General features: G+C 42.4%; 1 long non-coding RNA gene across 1 annotated transcript; it reads right to left on the bottom strand.

Annotated features, from left to right (window-relative positions):
• Positions 1-799: 799 nt before the first annotated feature.
• LOC138112118 (uncharacterized) lies at positions 800-7,167 on the bottom strand. The gene is made up of 4 exons (XR_011151556.1): positions 7,078-7,167; positions 6,690-6,854; positions 2,109-2,192; positions 800-1,500 (listed from the first exon to the last, which is right to left on the bottom strand). It is a non-coding gene; the product is annotated as an uncharacterized lncRNA (long non-coding RNA).
• Between the last annotated feature and the right edge of the window lie 3,099 nt (positions 7,168-10,266).

Genomic DNA, 10,266 nt, shown 5'->3' on the forward strand with positions numbered 1-10,266 from the left:
ACCTCCTGAGCAGGCAGGAGCCCAGACTGGCCTCCCTTCCCTGAAAACACTTCACAAAAAGTAGCAAATTTGTGCTTCTGTAAATGAGTGCAGACCCGAAGCTAAACAGGACCAGATGGTGGCACAACAGCAAAGAACCTGTTGCACTTTTGTTTGGATAACACTGCACTCCTATAGCTGCTTTTTCTGATTTGAATTACTGCAGTGCAGCTCTCAGTGGTCTACATACAGAAATTACCTACAGATAATATACGGCCTTTCCATGAGACATTACTGATGAGATTACACCTGAGACTGTCACTGAAATGTAGGTTTAAATTCTGTGCTTTCATATAGTCAGTTGCAACTGGTGGTTACAGCTTTTTGTGTGTTTGGTTGTTTGGGGTTTTTTTAAATATCCACAGTTATCTCCAAGGTGTTTGTGGTTTAAACACACGAATCATGAATTGAATTGTCTGTGAAGACTCCCTGGAAACAAAAGGACAATGAGCTGAGAATCCAGTCTGGGGCTGAGTCAGAGGCAGGTTCAGAGAGACTCACCAATATTTTCCAAAGCACAGATACCTACGGCCTGCATGAGAAGCTGTGAGAGTGGTGAACTGGCTAAAGGAACAGCTGTGTTCACTCTTTCAGCCTCAGACCTCTGTGTTTCTGCAGGACAGGTATTGAAAGAAAGAAACACAGACAAACTTGCAGAAGGATGTTTCATCATGCAATCACCACTCTGAGACAGATCTTAGCACGACAGAGCATCACCTGCAGTAGCTGAGTCCTGGTGAGGTAATCCAGGTGTGGCTGTGTCCTCATGTGCACGTGTTTGAACATCACATGGATCCAAGAAAGAATATAAACCTCTTTATATTGTGCTTTGAATCCATATAAATAAAATAATGCAGCAGTGATTGTTTCCTGGTGAGGCTGAGCACCACATACCTTCCTGCATGGTATCTGTAAATATAAGTAGCCTGTCTATATCCAGATGGGTAATTAGGATTAACAAAGCCAGGCCATTTGTTACTGTACACAAATGTGCCATAAAAATGCACCACTTGCAGCACACACTGGTGTTTGAAAAACAAGCAGCCAACACTGGGTCCTGTGTGATCCCACAGCCCAGGTCTCTGCTTCCCTCTGGGAAAAATCAGGGTGGGAAGGCAGACAAAGCCAGAGGGGATGACAAAACCAAGGTGCTGCAAAAGCCTGGAGCTGTGGGCTAGGTTTAGTGATAACAGGGGAGGGCTGGACTAGACAGGATAAAAAACTGTGCTAAAAAAAGTCTGTGAAGTCCTTGTGTCTTATTCAGCATGACTAACCCTAAGTGAAACTCCTCTGCTGAGCTGTTGCCTCCTGTCAGGGTAGCCGTGACATCCAGGCCATTCCTTCAGCTCTAATGCCACCTTCTCCAGCGAATCTTAATGAATCTTTTTAATTGCACCACTTAGGAGTTAATCTGTCGTGGGAGAATTTTTTTGTAGCTCCCCTCCAGACTGTCAAATCCGTCTGCAAGAGAAGAAGAAAGGGTGTTCTGCTGCTATTCTTGTCAGGGCTGCCATCCAAGAGGTACTGCGTCAAGGAGTTTTCTTTTTCAGAGGTGAACTCGAATCACAGCAGCCTCTTGCTGGCCACAGAAGAAAACTGAATTTGAGGGAGTTCAGGAAGCTCTGTGTGTATCATTTATGTAGGTCAAGGTGGGAAATAGACACATTCACATGAATTTCTGGTGATTCTGGCCATTTCTTTTCAAAAGCAGCTCTTGAATGCTCCCTTTAAAAACATAGGGCTTTCAATGTATGTAATGTTTCTTTGGCCTACTTTATCAGCTATTCCAATGATAGGAACCAAGTTCTTTTATATATATAATTTTTATATATATATAGATATATATACACACAGAATTCTTTTATCTTCACAGTAGGTTGAATTCCCATGGGAAGGTGCCAGCACATACCCTGAGGATGAGGATATCAGCAGCTATGAGGTGAGGTACCTGGCACAAGGCCTGAAAGGGACCAGTGACACAGTAGGAGAAATTCCAGTGGCTCATTCTCTCCTTCTTCCCATGTACAACCTGCACACCCAACAACTCACACACCTTAAAATACTGGTACCTGGAAACAAGTCCTCAGACAGCTTTCACCATCAGATCATAGAGTGTTATTTAATTATGGATTATAGGCATGGGGACAATAAACCTGAACAGAATAAAGAGAAGAAATCCCAGTGTTCTTTCTGAATATTTTTAAAGTACTTTTTAAAATGCACTTATTACACATTTAGAAGTAAATTTATCAGTGGGTTTGGGAACATCTGGACATATGTAAAAATAACCCTGAAAAATTACAAGCTAAAACTCTGTTTTCAATTCTGAAAAAAGGCTTTTAAAGTATCTTTTTTTCCTATGCCCTAGTTTTCACACCTTTCTCAGGTAGAGTTATTTAAGTGCTTCTCCGTGAATCTCGCGTCTTAAAAGACACACAGATACGATTGATCTTTATCACGTTCTTTTAAACACGAGGGGGCACCAAAAAGCCAGAGGAGCAAGATAAAAGCGGTTCCCATACAATAAATCAGAAAAAAACCTGTTACAACTCTTGATAGCCTTGTCAAGTGAGGCAGATTTTGAAGGAATAAAAAAAAGAAAAGCAATGCAATATTTTGTAATTCCTTCATCTGAAAGGACTGGGAAAGTAATTTCTGCCACGTGCATCTTTTGCTGCCTCATTTCTCTTACTGGCTAGAATTTGGATTGTTTCCCACCACAGATGGTTCTTGAGGAAGGTGGAATCCTGTGTCCATGGTTTTATAAAGGAGGAATCCAGCTTTGAAGCTTAAAGGTGCCAAATACCGCCCAAAATGCAAAGTTGAGACAAAGGACCGTTAGATTTTTTTGATTCTTTTTTGCTCTAGAAATGTCAGTTATGCTTGTGTTACTCAAATTTCCAGCCCTTTGTCAATCAATTTGTGTTTCCATAATAAAGCTGACTAGAAAGGAAGTTTTGATACATAAATTAAGGTATGAAAGTTCTTAATGTAGCATGACATGATGCCTTAGGTTTTAACTTTTATATTTTTCAAGTCCTGCACTGCCCAGTGTGTGACTCTGAAGTTCCTTGTAGCTGTTCACTTCTGCTCTCTCGTGCTAGGTTAAACATAACAAAGCCTCTCCAGGCCTGCTCTCCAAGGACACCCAGACTGTCCTAGGCCCAAAAAGTATAAACCAAAGAGCCTCTAAGAGGGGTAAGCTGAGGGGAATTACATCATAGAACTGAAGCTTTAATTGGAGCATTAACCCTGATATGCAAATGAACCAAACCTATAAAGGTGTGAAGAACTCGTGACCTGGGGTCCATCTTGGGGTCCATCTTGGCAGTGGCCTCTGGCTCCCCCAGGGGTACCTCTGAAGGCCTTTCAAATAAATACCCACCTTTATTCCCTTACTCCTGTCTAGTCTCTGTTTTCAGGTGGCCGCTTCAGGCATCAACCCCATCTACTGCACTATGGGTGTGTGCACACACAAAACAAGGGAATTTTCCCAGTGCAGGGGGTGAGCAGGAGACCCAGCTGGGTGTAAATCCCAAGAGCAGAGCAGTGGTGTGAGGGAAGGGTCATCTGAGCACCGCTGGATCCCCTCTGTAACTGCTGAGTCTCTGCTGAGCTTTCCCAGCCCCGCGCGAGGGCCGGGGTCAGGCTGTGAGGTTGGTGCGTGACAGATCCCCGCTATTCATCCTCCCTCTGCTGCTCATAAAAGGGAGCAGAATTCAAAGGAATGCCAGGTTTTAGTGCAATGAATGAAAGCAAGGCTCCTCTGGAACTTCAGTGAATGGCTTTGGAAGAGTGTTTTTCTTTTTAACTTTTCCTAACTTTTTTTCTCCTCTTTGACTTCAGACATTGAAGGTTTCCTCCCGAGGAGTTTCCTGCTTTCTTAGGTGCACTCTCGTTCTTCCTGGATTTTTTTATGTCCTCCTAACTCTCAAGGCAATTATCCATCTAGCCCTTCCCTCTTCCCAGCCTAAACAAACATTGGTAGACCAAGTTTTCAAAGGAATTAACACTTTCCAGGTCAACATGAGGTCTCAAGGGAGACGTCCTTGGTGGAGAGCTCGTTTTTAGGTGGATTACCTTAAGTCAGCAGGTAACAATCACAAGGAGGAAATACTTTTTTTTTTGCAAGTGTCGAACTGTTTTAACTCTCTTGAAGTCCCAGGTGAGGCCTGCATGGCGTTAAAATGTCTTTGCTACGTAGTCAGACCATACACAGGTGGATTATTCTGTCCATGAGATGATGGTCCGGGTATGAAGGTTTCAAACTTCTGTTGTTCTGCTTGGGAAAATGGTTCTACAGCAAAACAGATCTCATGGTTGAGATTTTCCTGATAACTGACTGTGTTTGGACCTGCACAGAGCTGCTTCTCCCATTCTCCGTGTTCCCCTAGGTTGTGAACTCCCTGTTCACTGCTGTGTTCATTACCTGTTTAATGTAGGTAAAACTTCATACATGGTTTCCAAAATGAGAAAACTCTTTGAGCTTTGAAAAGGAAAATTTAAAAAAATATGTAAGATGCGATGTGTTCTTTAAATTCATCACAGACTCAGAGGGATCCCATGACTCAAAAATGGGTTTGTGGGTAGAACACAGAAGAAGGGAGTCAAGAGATGTGAATCCTTTTCACACCATTCCCTTTCTTGTGAATACGAGTCAGCAAACTTGCCTGTGCTTTATTCTCACATGCAAATGTTTACCTTGTGCATTACTGACAACAGACCCAGCTAGGAGGAGAAAAACCCCATCATTTCTGCAAACTTGAGACCAAAGCCTGGTTTTTCCAGCCTTGATGTCAGCGCTGCACTCACCAGCCCTTGAAATCAGGGGAACCTCTGACTTAATGAAGTTTGTAGGTGTGTGAGGGGCTTTTTATTCAATCACTTAACCTTAAGTAGGTGTTGGGATGGAGTAGAGGTGAGGAGCAGGTTAGTTTAGGACTGTCCAACTGTTGCCTAATCCAAACTTTTTGTCTCTTTTTACTTAATTCCAAAAATAATAAAGGTTCTGCTTGCATTGTGCCCAGGTCTCCAAGCAGGTTTATGACACAGGCCTTTCTGTGTGAGTGTGTTGGTTGCAGCATTAATTCCTGCCCGTGCAGGAGCTGGAGTCTTGCTTGTGCTGAGCTGCACGTGCCTTCAAGCAGAGCTGCTCCTGTCTGATGCTGCTGGGACATTCAACACTCAGCTCCCTCACTAAAACTGAGCATCATCCCCTGATGCTTTTGTTCAGGTCTTCAGTGTGCTTTGCTGACTTTTTGGGAGTCATTATTCCTGCAACTCTGTTTGGGCTTGGCTCCTCTTTTTCCCTCACATAAATACATTTTATTCTTTTTGCCTTCCTTTCATTTCTCACCTTTCCCTCTTTTAGCTACAGCTATTTGTCTAGGAGTGCTGGGATGCCTCTGATAGGTGCCTTACATTAACCATGGCTGCAGCATCCCTCCCTGCAGTGGATCCAAACGAGGCACAGCACCAGGGAATCTCTTCAAGGACACCAGAGCATCCTCAGTCATTGCAAAAGCCATCCTGGGATTTTTAACCTTCACACCAAATGTCTGTTTCTTATCCACCCACCATACTTCATAGACCTCCCCCAGACATATGAGTCAGCTCTCTGGGGATTTGGAATCATGGATTTAAGGAAACGAGGTAGTCCCTACTTGATAATGAAATTAGACAGCGACTATGGCTCCACATGAGCAACTTTTGGTGCCAGCACTGGCTCAATCCACCCCTCTTCCTGTACCTGCTGGGCCTTTTATCACTGCACTCACTCCTTCCTCTGAACTATGGTTCTGGATGCCTGTGAGAAACAACCCAGGCTACTTATCTGAATGAGGAAAAAAAGAAAAAGAAGATTTTGGGGGTTTTTTTTCAGTTGAACCTGTTCCTCAATCTCTCAGTGACAGCACACGTGTTGGTGATGGCTCAGACCAGGAGGCAGCTTGGAAAAGGGGAAAGGGTTGCTTATAAAATCCAAAGTGCTGCTGGGTGTGGCAGTGCAGCCTGACCTGGAATCAGTCACAGAAAAGTTAAAACATGGCCCTTTGTGAATACTGAGACTTCTAACATCACGAATGTCAGGTCTGATAAAATTTCCTTTCAGGCAGCAATAAAAACTTCCTGAACTTTATTTTATTCACTCTGTCAAATATAGAGTTTCAATCAACCTGAAATAAAGAGTTCTTTCCAAAGCACAGAACTTTCCTGCAGACAGGAAATTCTCTTTCTAACCAACCAAGTAGAAATAAAGTCAAATGATGAATACAACCTGGCTTTCTTGCTGTTACATTTAAATTTCCACGCAAGACAATAAAAAAAATAGGAAGAAATTGTAGCTTAACCTTTCCAAACTGCAAAACTCAAGCTCAAAAGTAAAGCTTTTGAGCTATAGTGATGTTTCTTCTCTGTGCTGTGCAGGTGTGCTGCAGATTTCCCCTTCCTTTTGCAATACTCAATTTGTATTGAGGAGGAAAAGGGACTTTGATCTGCAAAGCTGAGTTTTATCCATTGGGTCTGGAGCTGTCCTTTAAAAGGAATTTGTGTTTCCTGAACACATCTGATACATGCAAAACCCAGAAGCGGCTCGAAACCTTGGACACAGTAGATAATAAAATACACCAGGCAATCAGAAAAGTGTAACTAACCTGAGTGGAGGAGTGCACAGAGCTCATGAGACTTGTACCCATTCTTACATTCATCCCTTCTCCCCACTTCCAACCACTTGGCACCAGCACACTGAGGACCATTTCCAGTGACAGGAGAAAGAGCTGCCTCCTCCTCAAGTGGCTCTGCTTCAGTGGCACACCATGCTAGGAACAAAACAAAGCACAGATAAACATGCACTCCCTGCCTCAAAAGAACCTGGCTGTGAAGAAAGGGAGGTGTCAGCAGTGGTTTCAGCACTCTGGGAGTGCGTGGCTGTGCTGCTATTGAACATCAAACACTCAGCTGATGAGAAAAGCCTCATCTGGCAGAGCTGCACCAGCATCACCCTGAGCCTTGCAAAGCTGGAAAAGTTGTAGTAGCTCTTACATTTTTGTCAGGGTGGAGGAAGCCATCCTTTCCTCCTGACTGCACTCCATTGCCCTCGTTTCTGGGGAGTGAGCACCCCCTGACTCAAAGTTTCGGTTCCAGTGCAGGCTGGAAGCAGGGAGTGAAATCCTGGGGATGTGTTTCAGCTGCTTTGGCCTGGGTCTGGTGCCAAGAAAGCCTCCAGCAGGATGAAGGGGTAATCAGCACCGGGTGGGAATGGCATCACCACCAGGAGAGTCTGAGGGAGCTCTGTTCAACTGCTACTGGGCTTGCAGGGTGATAAAAATGTAGGAGAGAGAGACGGGTAATGAGGACTTTGTGGTTTGAATCTGTCTCCTTTCACTGGGGTGATCAAAAGCAGCTCTGGCTAAGTCAAAAGTTTCAATGGTAAGTGGGGATAGTAACAAATCATTAAAAAGCTTTAGGATGCTGTCAGACAATCTGATGTTTAAGCTTTGATAAGAGGCTAGAGCAGCAGTTTAAGTGCAGGGCTTAAGTATTTATACATATTTTATTAGCACTCATTTTATAATTACCAACATGTTATTGTGCCAGATGTATGTTTATAAATACCACCAGACTCACTGCAGCACCAACTTCACTTGTGTGATAAATATTGGCATGTTTGTCTTAGAAAACAATCCCTTTTGCTTTGGAGTCTTTAATTAGTTCCGCTTTCTGTCATTCCCTGGAATTGATTTTTGCATGTTTACTCTTTGGGAACTGTGTGTACAATCCTTGCATGGCAGCCAGAACTTGGGTGATATGTTGTTCATCTCTGGAGCTTTGTTAAAGTGTTTTGAAAAGTGAAAAACGGAGGTTTCTATAAATCTGCCAGAGAGTTGTAGCCAGTTTTGCTTTTTGTTGTTTTTTTTTTTGTTTTTTTTTTTTTTTTTTAATTCTTTTTAGAAGTTGAAGAAACTTGGAAATGGGCAGGAAAAGTTTAAAAGTGTTTTCTTTAACAGTTTGAAACATCGTATTTCATGTTGCTATTATAAACAGTGAAATGCCCTGTTCCCTTATTTGGTGAAAAAAGCAGACAAGCTATATGCACTGGGTATTCTGCCTTTAGGACCTTTTTTTACCACAATTATTAATTACAGTGCACACTAGTTGGCATCCCAGATTGGTGCTACTGAGCCGAGAAGCCAAATATTAAAAGTTTCTGTTTGAAGGTTCAGTTCATAACCCCTCTGTTTGGATTAAGAGCACAATGTTTGTGTGAATTTTTCTGTAAAAAACTCAAGCTTCCAATGTTTAATGGAAATGGAATTATAACACAGGCCATGTCTCCAAAGTCCTCTCAGAGTGAGCAGCAAAACAGTTTTAAATGCAAACATACGTTTCATAAACTTTGGTTTATTTAACTTTTCTTTCTTTTTTTCTTTTTTTTTAATGAGGAGATGAATTTTACAGCTGACAGAGTCGAAATTAGGCAGCATTATGTTCAACAAGCATTCTATCCTGAGGGGTTTTTTTTTTAAGCTTCACGACAGAGATTTCTGTTCTTCTCAGATTATGCAATATCCAGTGGCTGGAAGTATAGTCGGTGTCAGAATTCTCACATTGCTCTGCATCCCATCTTCCAGGTTGGTTATCTGTTGCAATCTTAGCCTAAACTCAGCATTTAAAAGCTTTGTGCTTGGCCCACAGAGCTCACACATCCATCACCACCTCACTTTATTCGGGAGGAAGGAGCTGATCTCGCACACCACTGCTTGCCCATGAGCTGGGGAGCAAGTCTGCTTCCAAGAGATGCTAAATTGCCAAAAAGTAGGAATGTCTTTAGATGAGAGCATCCTAAATGTTTTAGATGTAGAAGTGGAACACAGGAAAAAAAAAACTGTGGAAGGTTGAGGAGAGATAATTTGCTTGATTAGAGTCTGCTCATCTGAGGTCCATTCCAAGCAGAGTGTGCTGTGCTGAGAGCACAAAATAAGTTGGGGGGGGGGTCTGTCTGTGTAAATTCACTGTAAAAGGAGAAAGCTCACAGTGTTCAGACCCCTGCTCAAAGGCACTGGAAATTACTCCCTTTTTTTCCCCTCACCTATGATGCAGGATCACCCCAGAGACATTCTGGCATGCTCTGACCAAGTGAAAGACTGTCTTTTCCCTTAAATCTCACAGTTTTGGGTGTTTTTGGGGGGGTATGGGATGAAATCTGCCAAGAGATTTTTAATACTAGACATTGCGTGGCTCAGTAAATGCCTGACACTGCCAGGCAAGTAATTCAAGATTGTTACAAAAAAAACCCCAACGACTTTAAAAATGAAACAGAAATCCTCTTTGAATTTTTGAAAATTCAAAATTGAGCATTGTTTTTCCAAGTTCAACTACAGTAGAAAGGAGAGTTCAACGATTTTAACTTGTTTTAATTGTTCTTTACTACTCACAGGCATGAAAAAACATGCCTGTAACATAAACATTCAGGTTACCTGTCTATTGGAATACATTTCAAATCTAAACTCTGAGCACCTCACCCACCCTTTATCACTCTGGAGAGAATTAAACTTCATATTTTAAAAAAGGCCCCTGTTTTTTCTGTCTGTCAGCTTTTCCAGTAGCTGGTACTGAATGCAACTGAAGAGTCTGGTGGGGAGTTTAACACCCAGAATCACCAAATTCTCACCCTTGGGTGAAAAGTGGAAGACTTATGGGTCAAGGGGAGAACAAAATACAGAAAATATTAGGTTGGGCTTCTGTTTGGAATGTCTGGAAAAGTGTCAGTGTGTGGAATCACTCCATCCAGGAGAGGCAGATTTTACCCTTTGTTGTTCCTGCCAAATGGGAACAACCAGTAAAACGAAAATATTGATCTAAAATCTCTCTGGACACTGCACATAATCAGCAGAATGGTCTATTACACGAGTACACTTCACATTAATAGAGTTCCAGGGATTCATGAGATTAAGAAATATCACTGGAGACACTGGGCAAACTGGCAAGTCTGTTCCTTCTTGTGAAGCTGGGCCATTAGAAATGAATCCAGGCTCATTCTTAGGTCTCAGACTGAGATTGCAATGTCTGCAGAGGAAGGGGAAAAAAAACCCTATAACAAGCAGCTCAATGCCACCTGAGACATTACAGCAATAGCTGAGATAAATTATCACTGAAATTTAGTGGAGTGAATAAAATCTTCTAGACACAAATCCAGGGTGCCCCAAAACTCACAAAATACATTCAGAATTA

The sequence above is a fragment of the Aphelocoma coerulescens genome, chromosome 5 (genome assembly GCF_041296385.1).
Source record: "Aphelocoma coerulescens isolate FSJ_1873_10779 chromosome 5, UR_Acoe_1.0, whole genome shotgun sequence".
In the NCBI taxonomy this organism is placed as follows: domain Eukaryota; kingdom Metazoa; phylum Chordata; class Aves; order Passeriformes; family Corvidae; genus Aphelocoma; species Aphelocoma coerulescens.